Source organism: Suricata suricatta, chromosome 12, assembly GCF_006229205.1.
Source record: "Suricata suricatta isolate VVHF042 chromosome 12, meerkat_22Aug2017_6uvM2_HiC, whole genome shotgun sequence".
Taxonomy (NCBI): Eukaryota; Metazoa; Chordata; class Mammalia; order Carnivora; family Herpestidae; genus Suricata; species Suricata suricatta.
This window is the reverse complement of record NC_043711.1, coordinates 75,884,185-75,895,856: the sequence shown is the minus strand read 5'-3', so window position 1 is coordinate 75,895,856 and position 11,672 is coordinate 75,884,185.

Below are 11,672 nucleotides of genomic sequence, written 5' to 3'. Positions count from 1 at the left end.
AGAAAAAAAGGTTTAAAAAAAAAGGAAAGTAATAGATATAAAAAACAAGAAAAGGGGCACCTGGGTGGCTTTGTCAGTTGAGCATCTGACTCTTGATTTTGGCTCAGGTCATGATCCCAGGGTCCCACACTGAATATAGAGACTGCTTAAGATTCTCTCTTCCTTTCTCTCTCTCTCTCTCCCTCTCTCCCTCTCCCCTACTCATGTGCACTCTCTTTAAAAATAAAATAAATGGAAAAAAAAACAAAGGAAAAGAAAACAAGAAAAATGATTCAATATGTGTAAAATAGGAAGCCCCAATACAGAAAGCCAATACAATGAAAGAGATAGATACTAAAACTGTAACTCAAGAAAAATTTTCTGAAATAAAAGACATGAAACTACAAATTGGGTGGGCACATCACGTATATGGGAGAATGGCCAAAACTGAGAGAAAAATAGCCTGGACATCCAGGCAAAAAGATGAAGTCACTTATATAGGAAAGAAAATCAGACTGCCACTAGGTTTTTGATGCAATGCTTTATGTCTGAAAATGATGAAATAATATCGCTAAGACATTCAAAGGAACATAAAATATGAGTCAAAATTTTATATTCAACCAAACTTAACTTCGAGTTCAAAAGGCCACAAACAAACTGTTATGAACACAGGAGAACTTAGAATATTTGGCTTCCTTCAGCCCTTTTTAAAATGGGCTTATAACCCAAAATAATTAAAGGCACATGAATGTAAAGTCTGGTAATGAGCATTAAGCATAGTAGTTTAATGACTATATTAGGAAGACAGAATAGTATGTAATGGCTAAATTCTCTAACAGTGTAAATATGACTCAACTATAAAATAAGGAGTCTAAGGGAAATTGATTAAGAGTAGAATAAACACATTGATTGTCTTATAGGTATTAGCTGGGAGTTTAAAAAGATCTCAAATCAAATACTGGGAGAGAAAAGGGAATGAAAAATAACATTATTAAATAATTTCAGTGTTGCTAATAGTAGAACACCTATAGACAACAGTCAAGAAAGAGGAAACTAAGAGTACTACATAAAGATAATGGTATTAAAGTAAAACTTAGAACAATGATGCAAACCTTTCTAATCAGCAAAACTTATTCCCTTCCAAAGACAGAGCAGATACACCATATTAAGACTATATATAAAGGCACAAAAATTTAAACATATATGATAAAACAATATATATGAATCAGGGTACCTGGGTGGCTCAGCTGATTGAGCATCCAACTCTTGGTTTTGGCTCAGGTCATGATCTCACATGACCTTTATGAGATTGAGCCCCATATAGGGTTTCCACAGAGCTTGCTTGTGATTCTCTCTCCCCCTCTCTCTGCCCCTCCCCTGCTCATGCACACATGCATAATCTCTCTCTCTCTCTCTCTCTCTCTCTCAAAACACATAAATTTTAAAAATTATTAAAAATTTACAAAGCTATATAAGAATTGAGCTCATACATATTGATCACATCAATAAATATCATTGGAAAGTTTACAGATAAATAAAGCAAATTAACAATATGCTGTATATAAGACAAGCCAAAAACAAAAATATTCAAAGTTTAAAAAGAAAAGGATGGACAAAGATAAAAGCAAGCATATGTTAATACAAAGAAGGCTGAGGTCTCAATCTTGATATCTGACAAGATAGAATTAAGACCAAAAAGCATTTTCAAAAAAGGACTCTTTATAAGGCTAAAGTCTTTACCAAAGATAGAGTTGTTATTAACACCCATACACCCAATAACAGCTTTCATAAAACAAAAAAATAGAGGAAATGTATGGAGAAGGAAAGAAAAGAGAGTAAGAGTAGACAACTAACACATCTGGCGTAATTCCAAACAGATCATTTGGGAGGAAATGCGTAAGAAGACTTAGGCAACATAAGAATCAAGTAGTTCTTATAAATATCTAACTCTTAACCCCAATCATGGAGGATATAGCTTTCCCACTGTGGATGGAACATTCATGAAAATTGACCCTCTGTTAGGCCACAAAGAAAACGTCCACAAATTCTAAAGAATTCAATTCTGATAAAAATGCTATAAATTAATTACAAAATCAGACTGCCTACCTGGAAATTTAAAAACTCACTATTCAACAAACTCTTGGGGCAAAAAAGAAATACTAAATGAAATTGTAGAATCTCTTGAAGATAATGGTAAGCAGTAAATAGAAGAAAGAGCATAGCTATATAATTAAAGCAATAAAAATGAAACATAACTTTGAGAACCAGAAAAAAAAAACAAAAAATAAACCAGAAAAAGCAGAAGGAAGAAATTAATAAGGATGAAAGCAAAAATTAATAAGAAAAACTGGTTCTTTAAAGAATCAAACAAACTGCTAACCTAATTAGTAAATAAAAAAAAGGAGCAAACACACAAAATTAGAAATGTCAAAGGGAAAGAACATCAAAATAAAGGAAATAAAAACAACAACATGAGCGTCTACTCCGAATAACTCCATATGGAAACCATTTGAAAATCTTGATGAAATGAATGCTTAGAAAAATAGAGTTTAGGGGAAAAATACAGTTGTAGAAAAATACTATTGACCAAACTGACCCCAATGGACAGGAATAAAAAGCCTACCGTACAATCTTCTAGAAAGATAGTTACATGGAGAAACTGATCAAAATAAATTGCAATGATGTCTCTGGATCCCTGGGAAACCCTTTCCCTAAAACGTTATCACAGAAAATTTAAGAAAGAAAAGCTGATAATATGCGTTTACAATCCAAGAAAGAATTTTGTTTTGACGGGCGAACTCAGCCTGGAAGGAGCCTGAGCCAGCACAAGAATTAATCCCCACCCTGATAAGCACTGCACCGAATTTAGAAAGTGCAAAACAGCTCAGTTGTTGAAAAACTTCCCCCTGCTTCCTTATAGCCTCCTTGTAAACTCCCAGCACATGCTCCAGTGATATACTAAGCTCCTCTTTGCAAGGGGCATCCTCTTTGCAGAAGCAAGCTCGGTAGACCTGACTTTATCTTGGACTACAGAAATGTGCCTGGTCATCTTTGACTGGTAGGCATTGGATAGATGTCTTGTGCAAATGCCTTAAACTGTGGGGTCTTGTAGTCAAATCTCTGAGGGATGTCTCATTCCAGGAATTAGATGCTAGTGAGAAAAAGGTAATTTTAAAAAAAGAAATCCAATCCGTGTGAAACAGATCTAAATATACCAGATTCCCAGAAGCCCTTTTTCTTTCCTTCACACTGTTTACGCATCCATGGTTTTGGCTCCCCTCCTTGTTACTCCAGTCTCAACATTGTGTGACTCCCCCTTGCCTCCTCTCTCTTTCCATTCCTTCCTGATGTGCCTCAATGGAGTCCTCTCAGCCAGGAAAACTCTTCCCCAGGAGGAGGAGGGGAATGAGGTTTTGGTTTTAAGGTCCTTTGGGGTGGGCCAGAGGAGAGGGAAGGTGACAGAACAGCCATACTAGTAGCTTTCTGTCTTGTCACTATTATAGAGTTTGACAGTTTGTGAACAGATTCCTTTTCTTTTTTCTTTTAATCTTTTTAATGCTTTTCATTTGTTTTTGAAAGAGAGAGACAGAGAGAGAAAGAGAGAGAGAGAGAATGAGCAGGGGAGGGGCAGAGAGAGAGGGAGACACAGAATCCAAAGCAGGCTTCAGGCTCTGAGCTGTCAGCACAGAGCCCGATGCGGGGCATGAATTCACAAACCACAAAATCATGACCTGAGTCGAAGTTGGACACTTAACCAACTGGGCCACCCAGGTGCCCCCCCCCATTTTAAAAAATCTTTTTGAAGAGGTTCCTCTTCATTGACTCATATGGGCAGTGTCTCAACCATTGAGAAGAGGGGTTGGCGGCTCTGATAGTTGCCCCTGTAGAGTTGAGGGGGAAAGCTCAGAACTGCTAAGTTCCCCTCCTCCACCAGTAAGTTGGCAGGCTCCAGTCGGAGCCTCTTGTTCTGAGCAGACCCTCTGTCCAACGCACCTTGAGCTCGCGGCTTGCATGTTACGTTAGTAATAGTTACAAAACCACCTCCTCCCCCGAGAGGCCCCTACTATGTGCCAGGCTAATGTGAGGTGCTCTACACCAGCCTTCTCAGACTGTGATATGCACACCAACCACCTGGGCAGACTCGGACTCAGCATGTGTGGATGGGACCCAAGAGTCTACACTTCTTTCTATCTTTCTTTTAATTTTTTTAGAGAGAGAGTGAGTGCAAGCAGGGCAAAGGGGCAGAAGGGGAGAAAGAGGAGAGAAAATTTCTTTTTTTAATGTTTATTTATTTTTGAGACAGAGAGACAGAGGGGAAGGAGCAGAGAGAGACTGGGACACAGAATCGGAAGCAGGCTCCAGGCTCTGAGCTGTCAGCACAGAGCCGGATGTGGGGCTCGAATTCATTAACTGTGAGATCATGATCTGACCCAAAGTTGGACACTTAACCGACTGAGCCACCCAGGCACGCCGAGAGAGAATATCAAGCAGGCTCCATGCTCAGTATGGATGGAGCCTGATGCGGAATTCAATTCCACAACCCTGGGACCATGACCCAAACCAAAATCAAGAGTCAGGTACTCAACAGACTGAGCCACCCAGACATCCCTCAAGTGTCTACATTTCTAACGAGTTCCCTGTAAGTGCCGATGCTGCAGGCCCACAGATCACACTTTGAGTAGCAAGGCTTTGTATGCACCACCTTGGTTCAGCATCAAAATAAGCTCACATGATAGTGCTTCTCATCCTTGATTGTGCCTATAGGGACTTTAAACCTTCTATTCCTCAGATGTGGCTGGACTAATCATGTCAGTATCCCTGGGAGTGAGGCTCAAGTGGCTCCAATACAAGCTAAAGTTGAGAACCACTGCTATATGGACTAAGTAATAGTACCTTAGCTTTACAGCTGAAGAAACTAAAGCTTAGAGAGATGAATTACTTTATCTAAAGTCCTACTTGTAAACAATAATGGAGGTAGGACAAACCCAGAGCTGCCTGGCTTCAGAGTCCATTCCCATAACCACTCCTCTCTACGGGCTCCCGCAGAGACAACACGAACTTGCAATCTGTTAGTGTTCACTGAGGAAAGAAGACCCACACACATTAAACCATTAGAAAACAGCCCTAGTTCATAGATGCCCCAGTGCTAAGATTCTCAGGATGCTTTATGGCCCTTCAGCACTAGGAGGGTAGAAATCTCTCCCTGGAGCTGAAGGTGACTGCTGCTCCCTCCCCCCCCAGCACAGCCTCTGGAATTCACTATGCACCTTGGTTCTCTGGCTTTCCAATAAATGCTGATTGGTCAGAGTATTTTCTCTCCCATTGAGATTTTAAGTGTAAGAGAAAGCCAGGTGCATTAAATCGGTGTAATTAGCCCTGAAATGCTTGTGATTGAGAAAGTGGATTCCCAGAGAGAGAGACTCTCCAAGGCTTTATCAAAGTGGAATTGTGAAGCCTTGGGCTGGACAGCAGCCAAACGTCTGCCCTTTTCTGATGGGAAGCAAAGGATTCCCTGAGGGACGGATGTGCTGGCAATGGCTGGCTTCTTCTCCCATCTGGGGATTCATTAATGAGGGCTGAGCTTCAAAGGCAGATAACAAGCTGATCCAAAGGGGACGGGAAGCCCTGAAAATCATGCTGCCTAATAAGTAGCCCTGGGAGTGCAGGTGAGGAGACCAGGTGCAGTGACGGGGTGGGGGGTCTTCCTGGTCATGGTGCTGGCTGACCACTGGCTTTGAACTGACAGATCAGTAGAGAAGTCCCAGAATAAGGGTTTTATCTGAAGTCAGTAATGTCACACCCCTCTTATGCCAGTGACTCTCTCATTCCAGAGAGTACCACCTAAGCCCAGGGTCACACCAGTTAGCTGAGGCAGGCAAGAAGTAGGGGCCATATGAGAGGCACATGCCATCTCAGAGAGAGCACAGCAATGTACTGTTTACACTCAAGAATTCAACTTTTGGAGGCGCCTGGCTGGCTCGGTTGGTTAAATGTCCACCTTCTGCTCAGATCATGCTCTCAGGGTTGGGGGTTCAAGCCATGTCTGGCTCTGTGCTGACAGCTCGGAGCCTGGAGCCTGCTTCAGATTCTGTGTCTTCTCTCTCTGTCCCTCTCCCACTCCTGCTCTGTCTCTCTCAAAAATAAATTTAAAAAAATTTTTAAAGAATTCAACTTTTACTTTATGCTTGAAAATAGGTATTGGGGATACCATAAAACTAAATGTTGTTCTGTGTTTGAGCTGATAAGCCCTATAGGTTCAGAAAGAAACAGCAAATGTAACAAAGGTAGTTACATTTGTTTGTTTTTCTCTCTTCCCATGTAAAATCCTTGCTGTTTTCTGATGTCTAAGCACTGGCTTCAACATTTATTGATGATCAGTACATCTACAGAGATGAAGGAGGCCTGAAGTTTTGCTCCAAAAGTTACCCTTATGCACCTTCTCTCGTTGTGGCCCTCCTGTGAGTAATAGAGCTTGGAATAATTTAAATACTGAAATGCCACCAAATTGATTATCTGCATGGCCTCTGTCTTCCCAGGTGTCTCTGTTTTGCCCATTCTTCTGTCTTCTACCCTTCTCTCCCTCTTGATCTTTTCTTGATTCAAACTCTTCTCTCCCCGTCAGCATGGACCATCAAGTTCCCACCTCCCCCTTGAGTCTTAGAAATTCTGCAGCTTCTGGTGCACTTGATCTCTGCCAGTTACAGGAACCCAAAGTGCCTATGTGGGAAGGAGAGATTGTGAGGTGTGGGCCCCTCCACTCCAGGTAGAGTCCTTTCCCTCTTTCCTGAGACCCTAAAACTCAGATATAGCTCACAGTGTTACAGGACTTTTTTGTTGGAAACGCTTAGCAGATCTACATAGTAGATAGATCTACCCACCTCCCCAATACATGACAAAGCCTTCCCTCAATAGCTTGATTAGGGAAAAGCTGTATGCCACACCACTCATTTGTAACACTTAAACAGTTGACCCTGAGAGGGTAGAGAATAAGGTGGACAGGAAGATGGACCGCGGGCACAACACCTTCTATTTTACACAGCCACTGCTTTGCTCTCTCCTCTCTAAACCAGTGGTTCTCTTTTCGGCTCCACCACTGGAGTTCCACAAGGGGCTTATAGGACTCCTGACACCCAGGCTGTGCCCCAAATCGTTTGCATCTGAATGTTTGTGATGGACCCCAAGCATCAGTAGCCTTTTGATGATAGTCATTTTCAAATTTGGCTGCACACTTAGAATCTCTTGGGAGGCTTTAAAAAATACTGATACCTAGGGCACCTGGGTGGCTCAGTCAGTTAAGCATCTGACTCCAGCTCAGGTCATGATCTGGCTTCAGCTCAGGTCAACTCATGGTTGGTAAGTTCGAGCCCCGCATCAGGCTCTATGCTGACAGCTCAGAGCCTGATTCTCTGTCTCCCTTTCTCTCTGGCCCTCCCCTACTCATACTCTATCTCTCTCTGTCTCTCAAAAATGAATAAACATTAAAAAATGTTTTTAAATACTGATACCTGGAACTACCCCTCCCCCTTAAATTCTTATTAATGGATCCGGATGCAGCCTGGGGACTGGGGATCTAAAAGTCTTCCCAGGCAAATCAAAAGCACAGCCAAAGTTAAAAACTAATGCTCTAACCATGTCCTCCTTACAAATTTTCCAGCCTGGGGGCCAGCCTGAGAGAAAACTTTTTACTTTTTGCTAGTAAAACAAAAATACCAGTGATCTACTGGCTGGTCTTTATCACAGTGATTTGCTGCACTGAATCTACAGGCAATATGGAGTTGTTTGGGCAGAAAGCTTGCAGTTGGTAACTTTATCCTCCCACACCCCATCTCCATAACCTGTACCCTCCTGTTCTGGGCCATAATAAAATTCTGAACAATAAATAAGAACAACTGGGGTAACTGAGCCACTCTTACTAAACTTCCGTTTTTAACTGAGTTCTAAAGACTAGTCACTAGAGGAACTTGGATAATGCAAACTTCCACAAAAGAACACCACAATTCTTGAAAATACTTATGAAGAAAATCTGTCTTGTATATGGAATCACATTAGTTGGTGATGGGACAGTAGCCTGAAGACAAAGAATTAGAAGTACTGGAAACTCAGTACATTGACTTACTTTACTATCTCCACATCTGGGGAAAGAGAAAGATAGGTTTAAATCAGAGGGGGAATTAAAAAATTATTTCAGAATGTTTAAGTCAGTAATTATTGGAAATAGAAGTGAAACCAGAGATCCCTAATTTGAGAGAGAGATAGAGTGTGTGTGAGAGCAGGGTAGAGGGATAGAGGGAAAGAGAGAGAGAATCTTAAGCAGGCTCTATGCTCAATATGAAGCCTGATGGAGGGCTCTAGCCTACAATGCTGGGATCATGACCTGAGCTGAGATCAAGAGTCAGACACTCATGGGTGCCTGGGTGGCTCAATCAGTTAAGCGTCTGACTTTGGCTCAGGTTATGATCTTGTGTTTTGTGAGTTCAAACCTCACATTGGGCTCTGTGCTGGCAGTGTGGACCCTGCTTGGGATTCTCCCTTCCTAGCTCTCTGTCCCTCCTCCTCTCCTGTTTTTTTTCTCTCTCAAAATAAATAAATTTAAAGAAAAAAAGAGTCAGACACTCAACCAACTGAGGCCTCAACCAACTGAGTCCTCTCTCCAGGAGAAAATATTTTTAAGGAAAACATTAGACTTAGGAAAGTTACAGATTCAGTGTAGTGAGACACTTGTGTGCTTACAGCATTTCAAGGATGCATGTGTATGAAGAAAAATATAGCAAGAAATGGAAGTGTGACTTTATCTCAATTAAGGCTATACATGTAGAGTCAATAGAAAAGGATCTTTTAAATTCAGAGTGATGGACTAGATCTCAGATTGCTGAGTTTGCTCAGACAGTTCTATGTCTTCTCAGTGCTTTTTCATCATTATTGAAAAATATTTATTTACTAATGAAACAAGATATCGGTTCTGGCGTAAGCAAGAAATATAAGACATGATGTCTGCTTAATACCTTCCTTGACTAAGAACCATTTCAAGAAATCATGTAGTTAACAGGTCTGGCTGTGCATTGTGATTGCAAAAATTTTGTGATGGACCTGCCAAAACTTGTGCTGAAAGGGGTCACATGGCTTCCTTCCCCTCACCATCCTTAACTACTCTTGAGTAATTGTGGTAATTAAATGTCTAAAAAAGCAAGCATTGACAAAAAGGACTGAGTTACAGAAGCATGGAGAATCCCAAGTGATCAATTACATCCCCTGCATAATTGTCATTTGACTGTAGACCTAAAAGAAGGGAATCCCATATGCCTAGCCTTCTTTAAACATGACATCAGTTCACTTTGGGAACATATCTATGTAGATGTCTACATGGTGGATCAAGCCAATTAAGGTGTAGGGTTTGATACTCAGGGGACTTGTCTCCAAATTGGCTTATTACAAAGAACCAAGCAGAAAAAAAGATGGGCATCAGCTTGTATGATTGCCCTATATTGCAGCCTTCTTACCATATAGGATTCTTGCCTTTGCAAGTCTACCACTGTATGGCTCAACACTTAGGACAGAGATAGATAAAGTCTAAATCAACCTCTGTGAAGCCAGGACCATGATTTCCTTGTTTACAGCTGAATCCCAGAGTCTCCTAGCACAGTAGGTACTCAATATGACCTACTAGTGTTCAGTAGACACCATTTATCACTCTCTTGGTCATCCATTGCTGTCTAGGCAGACTCAGGATTGCTTGTGAAGTTTGGGTTCAGTCATACCTCAGTGGGGGAAAAGATCCAGATGACAGTGTTGACTTTGTTGCTAAATAACCTTATGACCTTAGTCAAGCCATCTGAACTCTGTGCTCATCATTCATTCTCCTCTGGACACTGCACATATCTTCTCCTTTTTGTCTACCTTACAAAAGTATTTTAATAAATGGATTAAATAAAAATAGTCAAAAATTATATTTGTGTCCATGGAATATTGTTAATGGCATGTTAATAGCATGTCCTTATAATGTTAAAGTGATCTCAAAACCCATTTTTCAGGTCTATGTACTAAGCTTATCGTTTTTTTCTTGGAGTTGGGTTTAGGAGGAGACAAAGGCCATGGACATCCTCAAATTCTGATTTCTATAGTTACCACATCTACTCAATGATCTAGTTATAGATGCTTGCTTACTGACACTCCCTATCTTCCCATAACACTTAGGACACATAAGATACCCCTATTTCATGCCTTTTCCCAGGCCCTTCCCCTCACTTGGAGAGTCCTTTTCTCTCTTCCTAGCATAACTGAATTCTGCATGTCCTACAGGCCTCCTCTTTCAAGCCATTTCTAATAGTGGTCTGTCCCTCATCAGAATGCCAATGTTGCTTCATATAATTATCAATTCAACATGTAAGTACTTTGACCATCTAGTTAGATTTGTAGGCTCCATAAATAACTCCTGCCTTTCTTTGGAAATTGCCCAGTAAGAATCACATACCATATATGCAGAAAATGTAAAACTCCCAGTTTCCAGTGGGGCTTAGTTTGCATATCTGAAAAATCATAGGACATCCAAGGCAATTTTACATAGATAGTTCAGCAGACAAGAAGACATGGTGAGCTGTATGTGTAATTCCCAAGTGAATCCCAAGATAGGGGAGCCAGTTAACTTGTGCCAGCATAAAGAAGTCAGGTAGGTGTGGTTGAACAATCAAGCTTCTCATTACACCACAAGGATACAGATATAGTCCTCTAAATAGTTGTCCAGCACCTTGATTGTGACAGGGTGACTTAGTGAGAAACCTGACTAGGAGCTGTCCTCAATTGTGGTGCTGAAAAATTAACTTTGAACTTGCACTAACAAGAGTTTAGAAATGCAGGAGAGTCTAAACAATGAACAAGAACAGTTTGGGGGAAGATCCTTTTTGGGGTGTCCTTTAAACCCTTCCAACTTTACAGCACAAGACAAAAGTAACGTCCTTCTAGTCACCTGTTCTCCTCATATTTCCTAAGTCCTGGCATCTCTTCTTAAATAACTTAAAAAAAACCATCTCCTTTCCATTCACATTGTCACTGAAATAATTTCCTGATTTCTCTCAAATATCTTGCTCCTCAGTGGCTTCCATTAACACCTTCCATCCCCAGTGCCTATGGAAATTAATTCAAGGTCATTAGAGTGGGAGAAGCAGCAGCAGCAAGGCATTCCAGAAACTCTGGCAGTTAAACTATAGATATTACCTCATAATAGATGATAATGATATATGAAAATATCCTTAGAGACAAATTTTTTCAGGACCAGAAACAGCAAGAGCCAACACATCCTGTCTACGTGAGTCAGACCAATCCAAGTCACGGTAATGTCCATGTTTAAAGATCTATGAAGAAAATACATGATTCATAAGTGGTAGGGGTATCACCTGCAGATGATAGGAAGGTGAGTTGGCAATAAGGAAAAACTGGCAATGTTTGTTCAAGCATTGCTCGGGCATCTTGTCTGCTCCTTGTCACAGATGCATCTTTGTCTGGTGAATAGGATATGCTGGTTATTCTCAGTTGTTCTTGCTACCCTGCTCTGGCTTTGGGAGGCTGGCCTGAATGGATTGGGTTCCTCTGCCTTCATGCTTTATACTGGGTTTAGTTAATGGAGAGCATAGTGAGAAGATTAGAGAGAGAAAGGAGAGTGAGTTTGCATTATTGGTTTCTCCAGTTCCATTCCACGTTGG